Below are 8,465 nucleotides of genomic sequence, written 5' to 3'. Positions count from 1 at the left end.
ACTCCATAGCGGCTATCTACAAGTTAGTTCACATTTTTCTTTACATGCGGTAGCAAAACGTTTTGAATGTGTTTATGCATGTGCACCTGTTCCTTTTCATCTGCACTTATGCATTACCGTTAGTAGATTAATATTGCTCCTGAACCAGCTGTACTTTTATATATGTTGCATAAACAGAAAGAATTCATATAGTGCTGAATCATGCAGCGCAAAAAAATAAAACAAATGCACCGGCAATGCATTAACAGTTTTTATTGCTGGATATAATAGATGAATTCCTTAAATTCATGTCTTATGCTATTATGGAAACAGATTAAATATTTACACTACTCCTTGGCAAGCATGGTCGCCAGGCTGGCCTTGACCTTTGTGTCATTAGTCCCAAAGGTGCTGCAGGTGTATGCTGCAAATAAGTAGATGCAGCAAAATGAGGCAAAAATAACAAGTGTGTATTTTTTGTTATGTTCATTAGGCAGCTTAATATATTTGCTCAAACCATCTAAGTCAATACTTAATGCGGTTTAACTATGACTAATGGCTGCTTGTCAATACAAATCAGTACCTTTATACAATGTTTTCTTGCATGGTATGGTGAACAATTAAACAGTCACAACTGCTGCTCGTGCCAGCAACAGTATGTTCCCTTTTATGAAAAGTTCATATATGATGCATTAATGTACTTATCCCAAATGGTCTCTATATTTATTGCTGAAACGTTACCCAGTTGGGCTGTCTGTACATTTTCTTTGGCTGGTAGTTAAGTATGCCCGTGCAGAGGGATATTTTCAGAAGACGTGACTGGAATATTCAGTATCATGCCTAAGATTGTAATTTATTTTGCTTAATACACATTTAAATGTCTTTCTAATACTTTTAAATGAATGGGTCATTGGCCATAACTTCAACAGAAGGCAGATGGGTTGATTGTATTGATATGGTCACTTAATTTCTTACAGGTAATGAGGCCTCTTGGGCATGCTAACAGGTTTCCAAGTTAGGTATACCACATGAGCACCCGAAATACCACACGAGCACTTTGTGTCATGGCACGAAAGATATGCACCTCCTAGGAAACAGAACTGATAGTATAGTTCGAATGAATTCTATGACAGTAAATTATTTAAGGTGCTTTGAAAGATGAAAATTTTTTCTAGGCTATCGAGGTTCAGGACGTTTAGCTAACGCAAAAAAAAACATATTGAGTAAGAAATGCCTTGTCAGTATGCTTGACTTTCTTTTTTTTTTTAAATAAATAGAACCAATTTCCCTCAATTTTTATGAAGTGAAACGTTTTAAAAATATGTTTAACACAGAGATTCTCTGGAAACTTTGTATGACATATAACGAGACAGCATACCAAGCCTTCCCTGGCTGTTTTCATGAAAATTTTCTGGCAATCTATGACGCCTGCAGCTTAAGTGCAATAAAAAAATATTGTGGTTTAATGCTTGCCAAGTACTGCCAGTCCATAATATTTTGATAAAACGAATAACACGTCAGTCACTTGACATGTAGTATTAGATGCAACTGACATGAATCCCTTGTTTAATAAAGCTGACAAGGGTTTCGGCAAGTTCGTAATTGATGGCCACACGAGTACAGCACGGAAGACACAGAGACACACGTAAAACAAATGCAACAATGTGAGGGAAAACTATACAATGAGTTATTTTTACGGTTCAATAGTAGTTTTCCATATAATATGCTCTCATCACTTATGCCTCTAGTTAACTTTGTTTACCTCTGACTAAAAACTACATGGGAATATTAATCAGTACCATTATGATGTTTCGTTATACTACAGTATGATAAGCAGTTAGACAACCGTAATGGTCGCCGGTGCCAGTAACGGCACGTTTCGTTTCAAGACAGGTTCACGTGACACACAGTGTACTTATAAAAATAAAAGAAATGCGAGAATCCCAAACGATTCCCATAATAATAATTGTTGAAACAAAGATACCCGGCTGGACTCTGCACATTTTTCAGGTGTTAATGCAATATGCCCGTGCCGAACGAACATGCTCAGCATACTGACTGCAGTTTTGAACAATCACGTTAACATTTGCAATTTATTTCCGCTTAGAACAGTCTGCAATGTCTCTTTTCTCATACTTCGAGATGAATACATTTGCCACACTTTCAGTAGAATGCACATGAATGGGGGCGTACTGATCAGGTTACTTATCAAATAAAACATGTTACGATCTCTTAGGTGCGTTGATAAGGGTAGAACAAATGCAATGTCCACTGAATTATTTGAATAATCTGTGCGTTATCTACTAAGAAAAGACCACCAAATTGATAATCTGGCTCTTTTTTCTTTTGTACAGCGCATATAGTATGCAGTCTGTCCAAGACGACGGCACTACATGCAACAGTAATGAAAACCGAAACACTTATTACGCACGACAAGGGCTTCATACCATGCACGACTGGCACAATGCGAATCTGCGCCAGCAGCTGCCTAGTGATTAAGAGCACGTAAACTGCATAACGCCGAAGCATCGAAAGGCGCTTAATGCTTTTCATATAGCTCGAAAGACAACTTCTGCTGCTAAACTGTTTAAAAAAGAGACAAAAAACAAATCTTCCAACTACCGTCAAACGCAATGCCTTCAGTTTGAAATGTGTAAAGGTGCTTCTCGGAGCGACTAATTTATTGTTCTCCAATTTTTTCGGCTAAGTTGCGAAGCTGCGAGTGACTGAGCTTATCGCAGGTTTCATGCTCCAAAGGCGTTTGTGGTTGCATATAAATAGATTGGGTGAATCTAGTGATTTCTGCTTGATATTTCTTCAAGTCTCGTGTTTTGCTTGCGGTAACTTCCCAAAATTATTTAGATTGGTTGCCAGGAACCTTAAAAATACTGCTACTTTTAAACAATGCGAAAACGGCAGCGCACACACTGCTGATGCATGCCCCGCAAACACGGCCTTTCATCCGAGTACGTTAGCAGTTAGTCAACTATACGTGTCTGTCTGAACATTCTTGATGCCAACATAATTTCGAGATATACACGTAAAGCGTGTCACGAGAATTTCACTACACATGCGGCGCAGCATTCATCGAGGCGGGATCAAGCGCCACGAAATGAGATCTACCACACTGGCTGCCCAACATACACAATCCGCCTAGTGGTAGCTCAGTATCAAGTTAAAACATGGTGTACTACCTTCTTTGCGCACCTAAACTATAATGCTAAAATCAACGGCGATTTTACGGCGATCGCTCGCCGTAAAACATTCCGTATAGTAGAAGCGAGAACAAGAGCGCGTTATCAAACCATGTCAACGACAAACCGACACTATACCCGAGTCGCCTGCGCTACATGCAGCCGCTTCGCGCTACGAAATGCGCTCACATAATCATTAGCTATTGACGCAAAACATTTGCTAAAGCTTACCGTCCGGTGTAGTTGACGTGTGATGCCACAAAGAAGACACGCATACACAGACACCAACGTTCAGGCAGACACCGCACACCGATACAACCGTTTACGTGCCTGGCGCACTCGTTGAGACGACGCACCGCCGCGCATGCGCAAGAGCTCCGAGCATGCGCAGGAGCTCCGCGCCCGAGGGCGTGCGCGCTCGGAAGAGTGTGAGCGCCTTTTCCTTCATTTTTTTTTTGTCTCTTTCTCTCTCTCCCTGCGCGCCATGCGCTCCGGAACGGGTGGCTTATGCATCTTTATCACCATAATTCATCTTTTTTCATGGACGAAGGAAATGCGCTGGCAGGTTGCATGACAAACGCTGTGGGCTATCGTATGAGACTGGAACGCTAACATGAATGCGCTGTTTGTAAAAGCCGTTACAGGGCCCTTCAGACGTTTCAGACGCATTATTGCCAGCGTCGATTAGTAATACAGCGTACTTGTAGCATATCTTCCAGCCTACCGCCAAATGTGATGCCCGCACGTATGTTAGTGCTACTTTTCTGTTCCCATGATAGGTCAAAGCAATCAGTACAGCATTGAGGTACTCATATGCGAGGCTGCGCAGGCATACCGCCGGCGAAACACTGGGTGGGCTCAGAGAATTTGGCACCTATTTCAAGTGAATGAGAAACTTTGATGGGTTTATAGTGCAGGATATCAGTCAACAAAAAACCGCCCGATGTTAGTGACGCAGCCGAGATATGAAGACAATGTGAAAAGTATCCGAGAATCGGACGACACACAACGCGAACACCACATGCACGACATCGGTTCATCGCACATTCACAAAGTCCGCGTTGTCAGCTACAAACATTACGAGTGTCTTTGCTGTTAGCTTGATGCCTGTTTGGAATCCAGTTGTAGCTGAAGCTGGCGTTCATAACATCTATTATAACAATTGGATCGGCGTTTTGCTTTCTTTATTCTACTGCCGCAAAAGTGGTGCGACAACTGTGAAGACTGTCTTGGGATTGCCGAGAGCGACTACGTAGATCATATCATGTGGTCAACAAATGCGGAGGTATACACTATGTGCGTACTAATGTCTACAAATAGGCTCTACAGCAATCTTAGCAGTATACAACTTCAGTGGCTTATATCAAACGCAGCTAAGTATTATCCACCGGTACCTGCGCTTGGTTACAGCGTACACGGGTTGGGCCCAGATTAACGATGTTTGTCTATTGTTAATCTATAGACATGCAAGACCACGACAACTCAGAGGCAGACCAGGTGGTGAATTCACCACCTGGTCTGCCGGCTTTTGCCACTTATTCACCACCTTTGCCACATCATCACCATCTGACCTTCACCACCTGGTCTTCGCGAACTGTGCGTCCGGGAAGCAGCCAGGTTTAGGGCCTTCGGGTGCCTGGAAGACATTGGTGACTCAGACAGTGCCTGCTCCGCCGCGATCCTCGTTCGGGGAAGCTGCACCGAACGCAGACTAGCAGTCTGCACGGTTTTCCCGCCGCGCCGGGGTTGCGGTGCCGTCGTGCATGAACCAGCGCCATATCATCGCGTTCGCAGAGGGCGGGGGGTATGGGAACTCGGAATTACATATTATCGACTTTCTTCTATAGACATTCAATACACCGGGAGTAGAGAAAAAGAAATAGAAACCTTGTCGACTATTGCCCATAATATAGAGAGTCTATGGACAAAGTATGGACAAAAATAAATAGAAACTGTATCGCCTTTCCTCTACAGGTAGTCCATATAGAGGGGAAATAGACAAAGAAGAAACAAACACCTTATCTAATTTTTTCTATAGACTGCGAGTAGACAAAAAGAAATTGAAATCTTTTCGACTTTCGTCTATAGAAAGTCTATATACAAAGTATATGGACAAAAATAAATAGACACTGTATCCACTTTCGTCTATAGGTAGTCCATAGAGGGGAAGTAGGCAAAAAGAAACAAACACCTTATCGACTTTTTTCTATAGACCGTCTATAGACTGCGAGTAGACAAAAAGAAATAGAAACCTTATCGACTTTTGTCTATAGAAAGTCTATAGACAAAGTGTGGACAAAGTGGATAGAAACTGTATCGACTTTCGTCTATAGGTAGTCCATAGAGGGGAAGTAGGCAAAAAAGAAACAAATACCTTATCAACTTTTTTCTATAGACCGTCTATAGACTGCGAGTAGACAAAAAGAAATAGAAACCTTATCGACTTTCGTCTATAGAAAGTCTATAGACAAACTATGGACAAAATGCATAGAAACAGTATCGACTTTCGTCTATAGGTAGTCCATAGAGGGGAAGTAGACAAAAAAGAAACTATCACCTTATCGACTTTTTTCTATAGACCGTCTATAGACTGCGAGTAGACAAAAAGAAATAGAAACCCTATCGACTTTCGTCCATAGAAAGTCTATAGACAAAGTATGGAAAAAAATAGATAGAGACTGTGTCGACTTTCGTCTGTAGGTATTCTATAGAGGGGAAGTAGACAAAAATGAAACAAACACCTTATCAACTTTTTTCTATAGACCGTCTATAGACTGCGAATAGACAAAAAGAAATAGAAACTTTATCGACTTTCGTCTATAGACAGTCTATAGACTTTGTACCAACAAAAGTCCAAATCTATAGAAAGGAAAGGTCGTCTATGAAAAGTCTATAGACTTTCTATAGACAGTCTAAAGTCATTTTTGTAAGGGTTAGCCATAGGCTAGTTATGAATCCATGCAGTTATACAAAGAAAAAGTAAACGATTCAGACACGAGCACAATCATTTGTTTTGGATAAAACAAACAAAACAAAAACAGAAAAAAGAAAGAAGGAAATGCAACCAAACAAAAACCAATAAACCAAGGCGCAGACCACCGCAAGAGGGACAAAGCCACGGCCTCCGACGGCTCGGGCGCGCGCCATTCCCTGCATGCCGAGGACACAGCCATCGGCGGCACCCAGAAACGAAAAGGCCCAATGTCTGTCCCAACTGCTGTAACCAAAGCGGGAGCCCCTCACCACCAGTGAGGCAGCACGCATGGGAGACAAGACCCATGGCCTCCCCCTCACGGCAGCCCGCACACATACATACCCGCGACAAGAACACATGAAGCGGCCATACAAAAAGAACCGGCTGAACACCCACGACTCCAGCCGTCAGCAGAACGGCAACATGCAACTACCATCCACGCAATGCAGCAAGAATGCTCACCGATATACCGTATATACATTTGATGCATGGTGCGTCCAGTAAAAACAAGGGTACGCCGGCATTGACACTTACGTTACTATACATCCATAAACACATACCTACGTAGAAACAACAAAAAAGCGTAACAGCAACGCTGTATCTAGTTGTTGACATTATACATTTCGTTAAAGACTAATCAGTTTAGATCGGAAAGAAAGAATTCTTTTACAGTAGTATTAAAATTTGCTGACTGCTTAATGTTTGCAGGAAGCGAGTTCTATATTTTGACACCTATATAATGTATGCGCCGCTGGCCGTACTGGTTGTGACATATCGGCACGAGAAACTTCTCGAGGGGGGCTGAGCGACTGTTAAATGTCGATTCATTGAAGACAGTAGCAGGAAATGGCGTGTTGCATCTCGTTATCGAGCACACTAATAAGGCGACGCGGTAATCTCGCATGTGCGATAATGACATGACTTTGTTTGCAAGAAAAAGATTTCTTGACGGTGCGGTAAAGCTAGCGTAGTCGATTATCCGCAAAGCTCTCTTCTGAAGTCGTACTACAGGCTCCAAGTATGTTTTGTGAATGCTGGTGCTGGCTAAAGGCTCATTCACACCGGTGACTGACTGTGGTGGCGCGACTAAGTTGGTCCCAAAGGGACCAGTCGCAAATGGTCACAAACTGTCGCTTTTCTTGAAAAGCGACCATTTTCGGCCAGTCACTCGCTGCTCGATTTTTCAGTCGCGCGACCGTGGTCGCAAAGCTGATAACCCAATTATAGGCGCACCGGAAGTGATCTTTCATGTGTCTACATTCGGCGTCCTCCCGCGTCGCGGCAAATACAAAGTGCACGCCACCATAGGTTCCGAGAGTTCTCGCTGAGAACGATAATCTCCGGGATTGCGACTTGCGGGTCGCGGTCAGTCGGGTTTGCCGGTATGAGCATCGGTCGCGCTCAGTCGCGAGTCACAAATGGTCGCGAGACCTCCTCAAGTCGCCGGTGTGATTGAGCCTTAACACTTCCTAGGTTAGTTCTAGTAGTAAGGCATAAATACCCAAGAAAGTGTACAGGGAAACCGTACCGCGTTAGCTCAATTGGTTAGAGCATCGCACGCGTAATGCGGAGACGTGGAATCGTTCTCCATCTGCTGCAAGTGGTATCTTCATCGACTTTCATTGCCATTCCTTTATCATTTCTTTAATTTATTTAGTAAGCACAGATAATTTCCCCTATGTTTTCTTTGGTGTCCTTGTTGGCTTCTCATGATATGATAAATAAAAACCGGTCCCCTCGGTCAACCCCCTTTCTTCTCGTTCTTACATAAATAAGGTCTCGAATCCGGCAACATTGATGCCTTCAGGTAGCTATGCGGACTTATTGACCCGCTGCCTTCACCAAGAAAGATCACGTACTCGTGACGCCTGCGGTAGAAAGGATATTCCACTTCCACCGACAAGGTTAGTGAGTGGTGGCGCTAGTTAACACTGACAAGGTTAGTTCGAGTAGTAGCACATAAATACCCAAGAAAGTGGATGGAGAAACCACGCCGCGGTAGCTCAATTGGTTAGAGCATTGCACGAGTAATGCGAAGACGTGGGATCATTCCCCACCTGCGACAAGTTGCTTTTTCATCCACTTTGGTTGCGATTAATTTATCATTTCTTTAATTCAATTAGTAAGCACAAATAATTCGCCCTATGTTTTCCTTGGTGTCTTTGTTGGCTTCCCATGAGTGGATAAAAAAAAACGGACCCCTCGGTTAACCCCCCTTTCTTCGTGTAATACATGTGGATCGATGACGTGCCATGACGCTGATTAAAGTAATTGTGGACAATATAAAGATGCACTTATGGTGGATTGACTCCAGTGCC

At 43.0% G+C, this 8,465-nt stretch overlaps 1 long non-coding RNA gene and 1 other non-coding gene across 2 annotated transcripts; one reads left to right on the top strand and one right to left on the bottom strand.

The window, feature by feature from the left end:
* Positions 1-237: 237 nt before the first annotated feature.
* LOC129384766 (uncharacterized) lies at positions 238-4,095 on the bottom strand. Its single transcript, XR_008612413.1, has 2 exons — positions 3,405-4,095; positions 238-403 (listed from the first exon to the last, which is right to left on the bottom strand). It is a non-coding gene; the product is annotated as an uncharacterized lncRNA (long non-coding RNA).
* Positions 4,096-8,139: 4,044 nt separating this feature from the next.
* On the top strand, positions 8,140-8,212 carry TRNAT-AGU (transfer RNA threonine (anticodon AGU)). The gene has a single exon. It is a non-coding gene; the product is annotated as a tRNA-Thr (tRNA).
* Positions 8,213-8,465: the final 253 nt, after the last annotated feature.

Source organism: Dermacentor andersoni, chromosome 5 (genome assembly GCF_023375885.2).
Source record: "Dermacentor andersoni chromosome 5, qqDerAnde1_hic_scaffold, whole genome shotgun sequence".
Taxonomy (NCBI): Eukaryota; Metazoa; Arthropoda; class Arachnida; order Ixodida; family Ixodidae; genus Dermacentor; species Dermacentor andersoni.
This window is presented reverse-complemented; position numbering and strand designations above follow the sequence as displayed.